The sequence below is a fragment of the Myiozetetes cayanensis genome, unplaced genomic scaffold (genome assembly GCF_022539395.1).
Source record: "Myiozetetes cayanensis isolate MyiCay16 unplaced genomic scaffold, myiCay2020 scf15, whole genome shotgun sequence".
Lineage (NCBI taxonomy): Eukaryota > Metazoa > Chordata > Aves > Passeriformes > Tyrannidae > Myiozetetes > Myiozetetes cayanensis.
In genome coordinates, this window is record NW_026087159.1 from 9,308,304 (window position 1) to 9,325,421 (window position 17,118).

At 37.3% G+C, this 17,118-nt stretch overlaps 1 long non-coding RNA gene across 1 annotated transcript in view; it reads right to left on the reverse strand.

The window, feature by feature from the left end:
• Window positions 1–1,645: 1,645 nt before the first annotated feature.
• Window positions 1,646–17,118, reverse strand: part of LOC126637565 (uncharacterized) — a 297,103-nt gene continuing 281,630 nt past the window's right edge. Inside the window, exon 4 of the long non-coding RNA XR_007628349.1 lies at window positions 1,646–2,020. This is a non-coding gene — a long non-coding RNA (uncharacterized LOC126637565). The remainder of the gene's footprint in view (window positions 2,021–17,118) is intronic.

Below are 17,118 nucleotides of genomic sequence, written 5' to 3' on the forward strand. Positions count from 1 at the left end.
GTGAACAGGTTCAATATTACTGGGGAATAGAGACATGGAGATATAGCACTCACCCATCATTGTAATCATATAAGTCCTGTTTCTGTTTGAAACCACAACAAAATTTTGACTGTTTTCAGGAACAGTAGGGGTCCCAATTAAGCTGCATTCATAGTTAGCACATTTCTCTTTTTAGGCACCATTTCAGTGTAAGATTTTTTTTTTTCATATCACCCACACTCATCATAAAGTAATTATACTTATAAGAAGCTTATAATTACTAGGATTATCCATTTTAAATTGTTAATGTACCTCACTGACAGGGTTTTGAGGAAGCAGGAAGGTTTGGAAGGTAAAAAAGTAATTTTTGTTAAACAAGAAAACATAGTAGAATCTTTAGGACATTAAATTTCAGATGTTTATCTATTGAAAGAATAGCTTTGAAATGCAATTATAAGGAATTGAAGAGCCTACAGACAAATCAAGTGTGTTTTTTTCAAATCCTATTAAGAGTAGTTAATTTAAAGCTTAATTAATTTTTTTTCAAGATGGACCCTGTTGGTAACTAATTCTATTTAGCAGACCATCTTGCTTCCACCAGTAATGGTAGGAAGTAATTTTTAGTAAATTACATTTTTTGTTTTGTTTCATCATCTTTTTCAGCCTCAGGGACCAACAATTTTAGCCAAAATGATACTCTAGATGGGCAACCTACATGACAACTGTGCTGTAAGTCACAGTTATAGCAAGACAAGATTCAGAAACCTGGAAGTTTTTTGTCAAAGCAACACATGTGCTTTAAAAACACACCTCCTGAACCCAGTTTTACTTATTACTGCCAAGCACCACCGGCTATTTTCTGCGTGGCCTATGGTCATCCACGGTCTGATGAGTCAACGTTTTTTTCCCAGTTTCTTAATAACACTCTTTACGCAGCTTGAAAAGGAAAATTATAAATAGTATCCTTGGGAGAGACTCTAGAGAAGATGCATGCTTAACACTCCCAAACCCAATACACGATATTTTATGTTGAAAAGGTGAGAAGCCAACAAGCTTTCTAGCCTGCTGGTTTTCACATGAGGGCCTCGAGGGGAAAGGATATTAAGAAGCCACTGAAGCTGGCCCACACCAGCTAATATTAGTTTGAACCCGACCCTTGGAAGGAATCTGAGAATGCAGAAAAAAATGAGTGAACAGAAAAAACACAAGAGTTGAGATCCCAATGTTCCCTCCTGGTGAATGTCAGCAGTGGCTGCAGAAGTGGCCACCGCCGGCTACTCTTTTACAACTCAGAAAAGGCTTATATTTTTCACACCACATCTGCCTTACATCCTTATCCTGTCAAGGCTAAATCACTTTACTACTCTTCTCTGTCACCTCTAGTTATGCCTGCCTTGTTATATAGTATTGCAATCCTAAGTGACATGGCAAAAGTCAGTTCCAGGTATTTTGGAAAGAACTCTTATAAACAACAAAGGACAGTATAAGCTCTAAGTGCTGAAGCAGGTTAAGTCATTTAATACAGTAGTCATTATGCATATTTGAGGAACATAAATCTAGACTGACCCAGAAGTGAATTTTAAATAACTTCAGAAATGTTAATTATATTCAAAGGTTCAACATCAAGATGTCAAACAATCTTACAAAGGACTCCATAGTACAAAGAGGTACATTTAGCAACCATTCCTATCAGTCATTTGTGTCCCGTGGCTACATCAAAGGTAAATCTCAAACACAAAACAACCAAACCCTCAGTGTATGCAAGAACATAATGGGAGTTACAGATCCTTTAGAATTAAGATGCCTAACATGAACACATTTAGTGCTCGACAAATAATTTTTTAATGCCATTGATCCTGGATTTTTTTTTTTAAAGCTACTTTCCATTCCTTTGACAGATGTGCTATGCTGCATTTCATTACTTTTTTCTCCTTACCTCGTTTTTCTTTTCCTTTAGATAAGTGATGAGGTTTTCGGAAAAGATTAAGTACTGGCAGGCAAAGCAATGGTCCAAACACAGTTTTAATTGGATCCTCAAATCCTGTGGAAAAAAAAAAAAAGAAGAAATTAAACCATTAATAATTTAATTTTACTAGTAGACAGACTAAGTTCACATATCCTGTTTTAGGCAGATTTCACCATATTTCTTCATATTTGATTTCAACAGGTATACAATCTGTTAGTCAAATCATGTTGGAAATAAAATTATTTACAGAAGTTTTCAGGAGAGCTAACAAGTGCTGATGGGGGTAGTTCTCATCTAGAGAAGTAGTCCACTGATGACTAGTAATGTCAGAATTTACCTATTTAAAGCAAATTTCTTGATTTAAATCTTCCTATTGTTTTATAACATTCAAAATACTGTTTTCTTATGCTGCTCTTTGCCCCATGAATGGATGGCAGAGTAGAGTCATTACACAGCAATAGGACTCAAAGGCAACCAAGGCATAAGGCTAAACAATTCACTCTTCAAGACAAAAGATAGTGAAAGAAATTTCATTTCTCTCAAGATTGGCAAAGGCTCTAAACATAAAAACACCCATAAAAGTAAACCATAAAAGCAATTTTTTAAAGAGTCTGAGGTTATATGTTGTAGTACTGGGCAAGTAACAACCAAATAATCAACAAAATAAAACAACCCAGAGTATGAGAAAATTCCTTATTTCTGAAAATAAGATATTTTTGTGTTAGAAATCTTTATTCAGACATACAGAACAAAAAAACCTCAGATATATCATGGAATATCACTAAATATTTTTTCTGAGAATTATACTTTGTATTTTCAAGGACCATAGGCCCATATTCTTATATAGTAAGTGACATGAATACAATGGACCAGCAATAACTTCTACAAGTAACAAATCTGACCAACAGAGCTGTAATTTCCCAAGCTGTCAAAGCTGCATTGGGGAAGAGGTGGTTGTGCTTCATTTTCTTACTGTTATTGCACAAGTATATGTAAGTTTAATTTGGGATTACAGCAAAATTTATGTACCATGACCTCAGTCAAACAAGGCCACTGAATGCAATAGACATTCTGTAGTAGGCAACTAGTTATCGTTAAGTGTGTTCAATTACATACATTGCTATTATTTAATGTGTCAAATATATCTAAAGCCTATGTAGAAGGTGGCATTTGGAACTGCTGTAAGACCATTGATTTACAAAAGCTCCTTTCATAATGATAGTCTGTGTATGGGTATTGAATGCATTTTTTATTGTTTGTTAATTGAGGGCTGCAGGATGCTATGGGGGTTTTGAAGACTAAACTGAAGTCTATGACAGTAATATTTTTCATTAAACTTTCTTTTCTGGAGAACAAAATGTCTCCCCAAGCATTGCATGAGAAGCATTTCTTGGGATAAAGAGGGCATTTCCAGTCAAGATGAGGATAATAAAACAAATGGAAAACCCAAGTTCAAGACTCTGGTCTGGCTATCATTGGAGAAACCTTAAAGTCTACTACCCAAATAACATGTTTGGTTTAAAATTTTACTCTTGACCTAATCCACATAACTACAGGCAACAGCAAAGCTTTGGTTCAGTCAGATTATCTCATACATAGTTTCCCTTCCAGAACCGATTAGCTAAAGGCACAACAATGTGTATGTGACAGTCTGCTCGCAAAGCTGCCGGAGATGGAAAGCAGAGGCAGTTTCTTTGCATGGCAGAGAGACTGTGTCAACAAAACCTGCAACGACAAGATTAGATCTCTGTGCATGGCACCCATCTGCCCCATTATGCTCTCCCAGAAGCCAGGATCTCGCAGCACAGACGCGCAGAGAGGCTGTGCCAGCGCCATGGCAGACCGGGCACAGCTGATGAGGCACAGCCAGCAACCTTCTCACTCCAGCCAAGCTGAGCAGAGTCATTCAGATCAGTGTCTGCAACGTGCTCCCCACTGTGCTTTCTGTGTTAGCAAGAGCCTTTCCACTGCCCACCTATGTCCAGCTTCCCTCAGCCTCAGAAGGGACAGATGATATCACATTATTAGGTGCAGATGATTGAGGTACTAGACGAAGGTTAGCATAAGTACTGAGAATTTTGATTTACACAGAGCTGGAACCCAAAGTGGGGGCAGGCTACACTCTCAGCTACACTCTCAGCTAAAGTCCTAACATACAGGTGAGGACATACTTCTGGATTTCTAATGTCCCACAGACAGAAAGCAACAATGCTCAACACTGGCAATCCAGCCTCAGAAGGTTTTGTAGGTTTACAGGTAATTCAGAAATGAGCTCGAGGGGAAAACAGGCTATTTCTTCCTGAAAACAATTCTTGATCCAAATATCAGTCTTTCATTTACTTCTCCATCAATAAATAATTTTAAATACAACTACTGGGCTTCTCTGTCCACATTTCAAAAATGTCTTGCAAACTGCAAGTTCTCCCAGAAGCACTGCCCTTTTACCACAGAGAAACATTTAAGTCAATCACTCAACACACAGCCACTCAAAGACATTACTTTTTTCTTAGGAGGCAATTTTAGACCCTGGTTTTCTAAATGAGACCCAGCTACTGAGTCCTTGCCTAATATTTATTTGCCTACGAAGCTATAAAAATAACAAATATAAAAATAACAACAATCACAGTAGGCATCATTACAGTTTTGTAGCAAAACCTGCCAGAAACAAAAAAGGACAATACCTTATCCTGAGCAGTAAAAGCAAGACAGCCTAGCTGTTAGGCCCCCTCTGAAAATGTGTGAACCCTTGGGACATACAGATTTTGTGCTGTGAGACAAAAGAACATTCTGGTTGGGATCCATGAGAAAAATAATTGAAAAAATATTAAAATTGTTGAATAGCTTGACTATAAATACACTAATTGATGCTTCAGGCATAGAAAATTCAATAAAGTGATGAAGCATACAGTGAAAGAAATCCCAGTATGTCTTACATTAATTTACATTTACAGAAATGTCACAAACATAATTTTGAGGGGAACTAACTCTGTCTAACTAAAAAACTCAGTATTTATTTAGAAAGTGACTGCACTGCTTGATTTACTGCCAGCATATTCTTTGCTGCTTTAGCTATTTTTTCTCAACTACCAAGGTTTTGAACCTTTGAAAGAGTGCCACACCTCACCAAATTGCAATTTACTGTGATATTAGGTTTCTTATAAGGTTACCTTACCATGATGAATATGAGCTTGGAGTGGAACAAGAGAAGAAACGACAGCATCTCCTCCACAGCATGTGTTTGTGTAAGAACATACTTGAAAGAAAGAGCAGGCGAGAGCTTGACATGTCCTTGGGGTATGATTAAAAGCTTGTGAAATAAAATAATTCAAAGATGACAGCTCTGACTTTAACCACCACTGGGGACAAGAGATCTTTCACTTAAGACATGCCAGTCATTCACAAGTTTAGCTGAATTCATACAGAAGATGTATTTTAAAACCTGGTGATTTGGATACAACCCCCAAACCAGAGAGACCCTGTGGGTGACATAAAAATGCCACAGAGTTTAAAAAGAGTTTCATTTTTTCATAATAATATTAGCCAGAGCTTAAAAATGTACCCACTTTAAATTGATAGCATTGAATGATAAAGAAAACTACAATTTAGGAGAAAAAAAAATCTATGAGAGAGATAAAACCACATGTAGGATATGATTCCTTATTAAAGAAGCATTATCCCCCAGGATGTTTCCTATCTAATGCCACATCTGGGCCACACTAGGCTGGCTCTGTAGCAAAGGTCTGAGTTTATTCAAAGCTAATGAGATTCTGAACCTAGACTATTTTACGTTTTATGTAATGCTGCCTTTTAAGTGGATTTATTTCATTAAATATATTCTTTCCTAAGCTTCAGACTCTGTTCCACTTTTTTGAATTCCCTTTATTTCCTTTTTGACAGTTCTACAGTTAACCATCTATAGAGATACAAAGCCAGCTGTAGCTCACATTATAATATAAATATATATATATAAACACAATTTGCATGAGCTCTCACCTCATCCAAAGTTATCTTCAACAATTTCTTTTTAAAAAACAATGAGATTGACCCAAGCACGAATCCACAGTATGTGAAACACGAAATATCTTAAATGGAGAACTCATGAAGTCTGGTCCAGAGCCTAATTTTTAATTTTTCATGGATACTTTGGCATCCAAGTAGTTCAGGACTAAATTTTCCAAGTACAAACAGCGATCATGTTTCTCTCCACTGTGCAATAGATGTTGTCTAATAAAGAGTGCACACACTGCAGCCTCAGCAGGGAGAGATATAAAGGTTCTGATAGGGGCTCACCACCCAACACTCGCTGGTTGACAACTAAATACATCAAAGACTGACATGTTGTAGGAACTCAGTGTCTTTGTGAGCTCTCTCTCTCCATGAAATGTATTTCAAAATAGTTTCAAAGTTACCAGGGAAAAAACAGGCAGATGTAATGCATAAACCCTTTTCCTTAGCAAAAAAGACCAAAATTATATTGCATCTGACACATTCCCTGACTAAAATGAATAAACTAAAAGACCAATCAAACCAGGAAATTGCATTTAAACTGCGTGTTAGAATCTGATTAGTTGTGAGAGTGACGTCCTAATCCACTTAATTAAGTTTAGGTGTTGACTTCAGCACAGTTAAGAGTTTTTGCCCTGGTTTCATATTCTTGAATATTCAGAGGATAGAATTGCACCAACTTAGAAAGAGAACATCAGTGGGATTCTAAATCATTCAAACTCTTTTGAAAAAATTCCACCTTTTAGAGAGTCATCCTTGCTCTCAGTTGCTGAGAACAAGAAGGAGACACTCTTTCCTTTCGGAGGAGAGGGCTGATGTTCAGATTATTTAAGTGCTCACTGTTAATGCAAATGCAGCTCAGTTATCAATATTGAGCTGCTATGAATAAATAATTCTTACTGCTCCTCAATATTTATTTTGTGATAATACTTCAATTTGAATCCAAAGTCCCAGATGATTTACCTGAACATTTAAAAAGCTATATCTTCCAATAACAAATTCTACAATTGATATGATTCAGTCTCAGAGTGACATTTAGTGTTTCTTTAAGGCAAATTCTAGCTTCAATTTAGCAGCTGCTAGATTTTTTTGTTGTTGTTGAATTGTTTAAGTAAACACAAAAGAAAACAGAAGATTTGTTGCAGGCCTCCTTTTGTATGTTTGTATCTTTTGAAATTAGCTGTAACAGGGCTTTTATATTAATAACAAGCCCATTAGTAACAGACTAAACTGATTAACAGATAGTCTCTTTGTCTTTATCAAGCATGGATGTCAGCTGAGGCTGTACATAGTAGTTCAAATTGCATTCTCAGTGTGGAGAATGTCATGATTTTGACAAGCTTAAATCTGTGTGGCTTCCTGACAGAAGTGAAGGCTCCAGACGTGGGCTTTCTCCAGCTGAGAAAAAGTGTTTAGAGGCAAGAAATTTAACACTAATAAAGAAGTTAAAGCTCTAAAAATGTTTATCCAACCCACAGATTCTTGTTGTGCTAAACTCTCTTCTCTCTCATCCTGTCTCTTGAAAGACCTGCCTTAATTTGTTCTGAAATCTGAAATTTTATCCTTCAATAGGTCTTCAGACTCAGTTAAGGCACATTGTCATTGGGCTTAAGGATCTTTCCTCTGGCAGTGCCACATTATTAAGATTTTCTATTAAAATTTTGCTGGTCAGGTCAAAAGCAGCCTCCACAGCCCTTGGAGGAGTTTCAAAAATCAGGATGCTTATTGCTGAACAAATCTACATTTTGGTTTTTGAACACCAATCGCTTTCCTACTCACATATTAAAGGCTGACTGAAAGTGCTACTCCTTTTTCTTTCTGTCTGTGCTCTCTTCCCTTCAAAGTGCTTACATCCTTATACCTTAGAAAATTTTCAATCTTATTATTATCAGTATATAAATTGCTTTTAAAAATAACCATTTAATTCAAATCTTGCTTAGGCTGCTTCTGAAAATAAATTTCAAAACAGATTTTCTCAGTATTCCCACTCTCTCTATTTACTGTTAGGACAATCTAATGCGAGTCCCTACCTGAAAGGTCTCAGCAATACCATGTAATTAATTAGTTAAGCTTCTAATTCATTTGTTGTTAGTTTTGCTCCTTCGAAATTTCCTCATTAACTTATTGCAGGGAGCAGTGTTTGCATAGGAAAAGAGAAAAATACAAGCTCTTCATTACATTCTTTTAATTCCCCTTTTATCTTTAAACTAGCTAATTAGCATATTAATTAGCTAGATATAGTAGTCACGATCCTACAAGTAACTGTGGGGAAAACATTCAACTGATTTAGTGTAACACCGTTTGTACTTACAATAATATCTTTGCTCTGATATGTCAAGTATTTCAAAACTAAAACAACTGGTATTGGAAGACATCACATTAACAATAATTATCCAAGTTAACTTTTTTTTTGTGCCTTGTCAAAAGTTTCCAGTCCTAACAAATAAACAAAAAAGGCTTATTAATTATATAAGAAATGAAATTACATTGGCCAAACAAATTAAAAGCTTATTCCTTTTCTATTTTTACCATCAAAACTTCTATTTGTTTATTTTAGACTTAACTGCTCTTCTTGCCAACTTCCAAAATTCCAATAGAACCAAACTCTCTATATACCAGTAACATCTCTCAATGAGAAGATAATAATGGCCAGTCTTCGCGAGCGAAGATCCGGGGAAGGTCTTTCCACCTTCCAGCCTGCGCATTGGATTTTTTAGGTGAGACACAGTGTGCGCGGAACTGAGCCCACCCTTTAATCCTAAGGTTCATCTGCCGGGGCCAAGCGAGCTTGGACAGTGGCAGCGAGGTCCTTAGGACGTAGGTGGGTTGCCTTTAAGGGCTAACGAGCCCCACCTGCCCGGGAGTGGCCCTGACCGGGAATCGAACCCGGGTCTCCGCGGTGATAGCGTGGCGCCTTTACCCCCTAGACCACCAGGGGCTCCGAATGAGAAGAACAACTTGTAAAATGAACAAAAACATTCCCTGCTCTGATCCAAAGGGCTGCTAAGGGACATTTTGGATATTACCAGTAGTTTACTGAGAACACTGACAATCACTGCCCATGTCTGGCTACTCTTCTGTTTGTTTTCTTCAAGTTATACTTGGTATGTCTGTAATTACACCAAGAAATCTACCCTTCTAAATCACGTCACTGGAATGGGAAAGCAAAGTAGTGCTTTCCATAAAAACACAAGCCATGTGTATCTCCTGACTCAACAGCTGAAAATGCAAATGTATTGAAGCTTCCAACAATTGATATCTGTGAATATTCTGTGGTTCACTCTTGAGAAACTGAAAATCAATGTACAGATTTGGGTTCAGGAGATGAGAGGAGAAAAACACACCAAACATCATACCATCTTCTGGCATTACCCTGCCAAAGAATTGTCTCTGCCAAATTGCCCAACAGCGACTCCAGAGCCTGACCAGGAATAAAACAAGCAATGCAGATACACAGCATTTATGGTTTATTATTGATGCCAGGCTGCCCTTGACCTCCAGTGATTTTTGGTAAGTGCCTGCACAGTTGCTGCACCGTGATAACATCGCTGACCTGGAGGAAGAACAACCATTGTATGTACAGACCACAGTGACTGCTTCTGCTTAGTCTTATCTCCCTCCCAAAATGCACCTTCCAGAATGGGCTGAGCTGGCAACAGCCACTCCAGGTGGTGGTATTTCAGAACAACCTATCTCAGTAATAATTTCATAATGGAACAAATTATAGTTCATGGTGAAATAAAAATATTTTGCATTTTCAGGATTAGTATACAACAGTTTGGTGCAGAATGGTCAAAATATGTCAGCCAATAAATATCTGATGGTAATTTTAGCATAAGTGCCTACATTCACTGAGTACATTTTCTGTAGCGGAGCATTTTGCAATAAAAAGAATTAATTTAAATGCAACATTCCAGTAATGCCCTCATAAAACTACGGTAGCCAAGATCTGTGTTTCCACATTAACTGAAAGGGGCACAAATATTTATAGCACGAGTCTGATAGCTTGAATACAAAATGTGTACCTGAACAATCACGCACTGACTTCAACGAGTTTATTACAAGACCAAGGACTATACTGGTGACCACACTGGTGAAACAGGACTTGTAAACTGCATTTGTTCCTCACAGCCTCCAATGCCCAAAAAGCTCTGTTCCTGTCCAGCATGTCACCCTACTCTGCATTACTCCTTTCCTTTCCCTTTTCTATAGCTCTCCTCAGGTCCTCGGGAGTAGGGCAAAAATCCAAGGCAATTTAAAAAATGAAAAGATTAATTACAGACTTCCCACTTGTCTCATTTCTATGTTTGCAACGGCCTATTGATATTAACAAGTGTTTATGAACTCACATATATAAGATGACAGTATTTCAAGCTGGCTGTGGGCTTGTGGGAATTTTCATAATGTACATTATATTTTTTTTGAGAAACCCAACAGACCTGGACACTTTATATTCGGTTTCATATAGACATTGATGTATCAGATGATTTAGAGTGTGTATGCTTTGCATTTATTTGAAATACCTCTGACAAGTAGATATTTTTGAATTAGTGATCTAAAGATTTTTTTTTGATGATATAATTATGAGCTGGAGGCTGAATTTTTAGAAGTGAATTTGGTGGTAGATTTGCAATTCAAAGAAGTTACTTAAATTAACAAAAATGCCCTAAAAGAACAGCTGTCTACCTGACTGATCCAAGAAAATGAACACTGAAAATAAACAGCTGCCCTGTAGAAGACTATGTGATAAAGCTAATCACCTTTTGCATAATGTATTTATTTTCCCCTGTGCTTATTACAGACCTGGTGAACCTTCAAAGCCATAAATATTTAAATGTAAGAGACATCCCAGACATTTGAGTTCAAATGAAAATAGGATTTCAATAGCCTGACTACAGCAAATCCAGATCCCTTGAAGAAACCAGTTCTGATTGTTACACAACACTCAGAAACATGTTTTTACTTTTTTTTTTTTAATGCTTTGTTTTGTTATACCAACAAATCCTTCTTAAAAGGACCTCTCTGGTGAAATCTGAGTTTTCTGAATATTCTCCACCCAAAAATAGACTCAGTGTCTGGACACAGGCTACTGTTCTACTAACATAATTGCAGTGACATATTAGAGAGAGCAAAAAACCTATACCATATTTAAGGTTACCAGGATAAATATCTCTGTGTGCTATACTTTATCACAGATTCTCCAAAATCAAGTCACTAAAATTAACCAAGTAATGACATTATTCAGTAGCTGAGATGTCTCAGCTATGTCTTTTTCACTTTGAAAAAGCCAGATAAAAACACAGATTGAAGAAGGGATACCTCAAAATAATTTCAGGGTTCAAACCAAGGGATTAGCTCAGTGGTTTCTATGACTCATATACTCCCCAGAATACGCTGTTCTCTCCCCCATTCCTGAACCACAGGTCCTACTAGGATAGCCCAAAACCAAGACCAACTAATTCAGTTACAGCAAAGGATATAACATCCAAAGACATAACATCCAAAGCAAAGCTAAGCCAACTATCCCTCATTTGCCTTGTCCTGTAAGTATTAAGGAGAGCATGACCTAATTTATGAGGAAATCCATGTCATCCTCAAAGCCTCTTTTGGAAACCACAGTTTCGGATGCTGCCACCAGCACTGAAGCAATTCAGCATCAGAATCGGGCCTGATAGTCAGACACAACCTCCTAAGTGCAATGCTCAGTTCCTACAGAGTCAACTGAACAACTGTCATTTGTAAGGCTGAGTATTTTACATATAACCATGTACAGACTGCTCTCAAACAGCCCATGATCTATTGGGCAGAAAGGCCTCAATAAGCAAATATAGATTACTTACTCTACCTGAATTACTAAACTGAACAGCTTCAGTTTATGCCAATTTATTAAGATCTGCCTATTATCAAATCAGCCCTCTGCCTCTCTCAAATCCTGCTATTAGAAAGCAATTTCAGTTGTCACTTGCCCAGGTGCACAGAAGGAGGAACATGTCAAGAGCAGTCTCCCTTCGGATGCTGCCACAAGGGCTGTACTTTCAGACTAACCCCTATAAAAGGCAAGGAAAGTAAGTAGAGATGTTTCAATCAGTCAGCAGAGGAGGCAGCCAGGAAAGAAGAGCACAAAACTTACCTTACAACAGCCTTGCCTTTGAGGACTCTAACAGCCATTTGTCTTTTTGAGGCATGTTCTTCCCTTTACCCCTTCAAAACAGTGCCAAGAAGATCCAGTTCTCAGCAAAGTCAACAGAAGCCTCTCCACTGATTTTAGTGAGAGATTGCAGTGAGGGCTCTCAGTGAGAACAGTTTCTTTCTTTTCTTTTTTTTTTGTAATTCAAAAATTTCCTCACACAGACCGCATGGAAGGATGTAAAGAAGATTAACAACAATATTCTGAACTAGTTTAACCTAAAAAGAATATATTTATTCTGAAATGTCTCAGTACACTCAGATGTTATGAATATTCAGTACAGCCCCCCTCAGCAGACATTCTTTGCAAGACTATTTTTACTAAAAGCTGTTTTGATGTGACATATAGAAAAGATAAACCTTTTTATACAAAATAGGATTCCCTGGAAATACTTTCTAATTAAATTTTTATACTATGTAAGCTGGCCTGCCTGTGCTCCTTTGCCTCATCCCATCCTCTGTGGGCTACTACAATACATTCTCAGCACAGCATGTTAAAAGAAGGACCAATCTGGTCAATTCTTGAGCCTATGTATATGAATATGCTATTACAAACAGAAGATGACCCAGGAATCTCTCAAGGGTAAACACTTAAATAACATACCCTCACTGTGCCATCAAGTCTGTTACACAATCTTTAAATCTAATAACAAAAAATAGATCTTAAAAGACCATTAATAAACAAGCACACGAGAAAAGCATTTTAAATAGCTCCTGTTAATTGTGTTTATCTCAGTGTGAGGCCATGTCAAAAAGCCTGCAGCAAATGTATTTTGTTAAAAGCACCACTTGCGCAGCAGGCGTTAAACATTAGAAAGCAAGCTTGTCATTAGTGGGCTACAACTGAAAAGGCTACTAAAACTCAGCTAAATTATTAATACGGTATCTTAAAAATGTCAGAGGAAGAATTAAATTCCTTGTACACAGAACGTGATTTTAAGGCTACTTTTTCATCATGTTAGTCCATTAGTAATGTCCCAGCTTATATAATTGTGGAGACCAGAGGGCAGCCACGTGCCAATCTTGGTTTGCAACCTTCAGCGTGGGAAATCTCTGCTGCTTTCCCGCTCTACTTCTGAGGCTCCAATATTTTACTTATGTGCTTATCCAAATGGAGCTGATAAAATAAGCAAAATTCTCAGGCTGTTCATACAGCTAAAGTATGAAAGGTAAGATTTTTTTTTTTTTTTTTTTTTTTTAAATTTAACTCCACCGTGGTGTTTGAGATTCCTTGTATTGCTGCAGATGCAGTTTCAGGCTGCTTCTAAGCCAGTTTAACACTGAGTCAACACTGAAGGGGACAATTTCGCTCTTCCTTGCCAATCCATGTCTGCTGGAGAGATGAGTTAGCTGGCTTATGAAACAAAACATTGCTCCTTTTAAGGGTTTTTTTTCTATTGGATCTGTCATGCTACCAATAGAGAAGAATAGAGAAGCACCAAGGGAGCACCAAGGTGCAACGTAAGATGCAGATTATTTTAGGCAGTAACATGTTACTGAATTAGCTTTCCTTTAACATGAAATCACCAAAACTGGTTTAAAGACAAGTGTGGAAATCTGGAAAACACCACTGTCTACTAAGAAGCGTGTATAAGGAATATCTCAACAGAGGAAGTGAGCTACTTATTGTATAGTCTATTTAAAGCTTTGCTTGCTTTTGCAATTCATTCATAACTCTCCACCATGGACAGGCAATACCTACACACAAAGCAACATTCTTTACTGTTGGTCTTTGAAATCTGACAGAGAATAGGAAAGAGAAGAAATATGATATATCCCTTAGCAACAAAGCTATGATGAGAAATTGTGTTGCTTTAAAACATGAACAGGCTCTCACCTCAGCAGGCTATACTCTCAACCACCAGCTGCACGGGTCAGCACACACATTCATCTGCCATGCTGAGAAAAGAACTTCTGGGAGTTTGAAGTTGATTTTGTTTATGTTTTCTTTTCCTTACAGAAGTTTACTCTCATTCTACAGATTACTTTTGGTCACAAAGTGATTCTGAAAAGACAGTGCAAGTCCAAACACACAATCCTACCCAATTCCTATAGCTGAAGAGAAGGTACCAGAGGTCGTGTGTTCTGACACCATCAAGCTTCACAAAAGAAAAAGCTTTAAAATAAATATTTTATTCATAAATGTTATATCTGAAATGCATTTGGTGCTATCTCTGATTCCTCTCTGTAAAGTAGATTGTTTCTAACTTCAGAGAGGATGGGAAGAGATGAGATGAAAAGAAATAGCATGAGGAAACTCATATTTGTGCCAGCAGAGTAGAAAAACACCTTGATATCAAACATAACTCATTTGCTTCCAGATTATTTGGGAAACAATGAGAGAAAGAGAGACAGAGAGAGAGAGTGCAACTAATACTGATGTGTGCCTTCAAGCTGCTGCCAGAGATCAAATATGCTGTTCAGCACGTCTTGGATGAAGGTGCTGTGACAGCCCATCATTATTTTTTGCTGGTGGTCCTGAAGACTAAACCTGATACCAGTGAAACGATCTGGGAGTCTAGCAATCCTTTGTCTTCACACTAAAGGTCATCTACTTAGTACAAATGTCTTGGGGAGCAAAAGGATGTGCTCCTTCCTGAACTTTAGTGTCTTAGAGACTGAAATGTTACTCAAGCTGTTGTTTAAACAACAAAAAAGATGAACTCTGTCAGTCACTCAAGGTTTAATGAAACAAAGCAGGTTTCTAAACGTAAGCCAAAATTATGCTTTAAACTTGATGGTTTTTTCTAAATAAGCTAAAGCCAAAAAAAACCATTTGAAAATAAGATACTTTCCCACTCCTTATTTAAAGCAGCCTGTAACCTTGGCCCACGACAAGGACAACAGACGTGCACAACCACAAACCAAGTAACAGCCCCCTTACAGCCCTGTCTCTGCTAAATGAGGCTTAAGGTCTTTCATTTTACTTATAAAATCTTAATGTCCAGGTTCCTACCTATTTGAGGAATCATATTCTCCATAAAATATGGTATTAAAAAAAGTATTCAAGCCTGAAAGCCCTTTCCATTTAAGAGACTAATGTCAGGATATTATCCATCATACAACTCTAGATCACAATGTGTTTTTTCTCTCTATTTCAGTGAAAAAATACAAGTTCCTAGTCACATAAGACAACACTGATTTCCTCAGAAAATGGGGAACAAAGACCAGATATATTCAGTAAAAAGGATGGACAGCATTGTGTGAAATGAGGTGGTCCCTCTGATCTGAATTGGTTTGGGAAACTGAGAAGCACAGTCATCTCTCTCAGCACAGTCAAGGTCCACTTCACAGCAATATTTAGAAATACATAAATAAATCCCAATAAGACCAAGACTTCACTGAGGAGACAGGCTAATTGCCTATTTCCTAAGCATTTAAGGTCTACACTTTTATCTTTGCATAAACGGTGTGCAAAAGTGCTTGGATTAAAACGTAGTGATAACATCGATGAAAGTATCTCAAAGAAGTGCATTCTACAGTTGAAGATATTTAAGACATTTCTGCCCCAATTTTGAGTTCTTTGATGCTTAAATTTGATAAAAGTGTGACCACAGACTATTCAGCATCAACCTCACCTGCGTTTACCTCTGCTGAGATAACTAAGGCAGCCCAAGGCACAGTGGCACCGGCGGACAACCGCGGCTCCTCTGCTGCTGACAAACGGCCACAACACGTGAGCAAAGAGACGAGATCTCATGACAGAGGTTCAGCAGTCAGACAATTTATTCTCCCTTCATGGAGTCCAATTTTCTTTCTTATTGTGCTAAATCAATGGCTCGTATTACAAAGCTTTATGCCATTTGCAGTGTCAGCTGGACTCCCTGCGCTTGTGTGGGAATTGGTTGCAATGGGATAAAGTTTAAGTCTCTCCTTCAATTAACGGTTAAGCACAAAGAATAAAATCACTACAGGTATTAGCTCTTTAAATACCGACATTCTCCTGCACTAATCAGCTTCTTTTTCCTTTTATTCATTACTAATATGGAGATAGGGACTCTGTATGTCACATCTGTCAAACAGTGAGGTTCTGACCTACTTTGCTGCTATAACAAGGACAATATTCCATCTACAGAACACTGTAATAAAAGAATTTATTTAACCAAAAATTATTGGAGGCCATAGTGACTGTCTTACGTGAAAGGAAACATTTTTTGATAGAGAAATTGATGGTTATTTAAAAAAGAGGTCTCAACTTTGAGAAAATATTCTTAAAAGACATTATGGAAGCTAGAATAAATCACGATCTATCATAACTTTCTCAAATACTTATTTGCCTAAAATAGGTAGAAAACCAAAACACTAGACAGATACACTGACACTTTTCTTGACAGATTCATAACCTTATGGTTCCCAAAACTTCTATGTTCAATAACATTTCATTAGTATACTCCAGTGTATTTATTGCTATGCATTATTAATACAGATATGTGCCTAGGAGATGCACAGTTTGCAATTATTTTTCCTTTCAAAACATAATAGCTTCACACTGGACTTGTTGCAGCTACAATATTTCATCTCAGAATGTTCCTTCAAACATTCTGGGACTGTGACAGAAATTTGTATTTGAACAGAAAAGCTGTCAGGAATATGCTGTGGTGCCATCCATCACAGTTTTAATCCTGACCGTACTTAGATGTTAGTGGAGCTATCTGTCCAGCACACTAAACAAAGACTGAAATTATGCCTTCTCTTCTTATATATTAAAGCTACAAAGTTAGACTGAATTCAACAGTCCCCTATTACACTCTATTAATTTCCTATTAGTTCTCAGCTATGCAAAATCCAGCCACATTGTCACTGTGGTTTAGACATGCAACCTTGATTTCAGCATCAAAAAATGGAGTCTGTCACTTCTCATAATTTTACAGAAGATTATATAAATGTAAATCCTTTTTCATCCTGTCATCCTTTTATGTTCTTAATGAGTTTGCTCACTAACAGTGCAGAATCTTAATTTCATATTCAGAAATATTAACAGT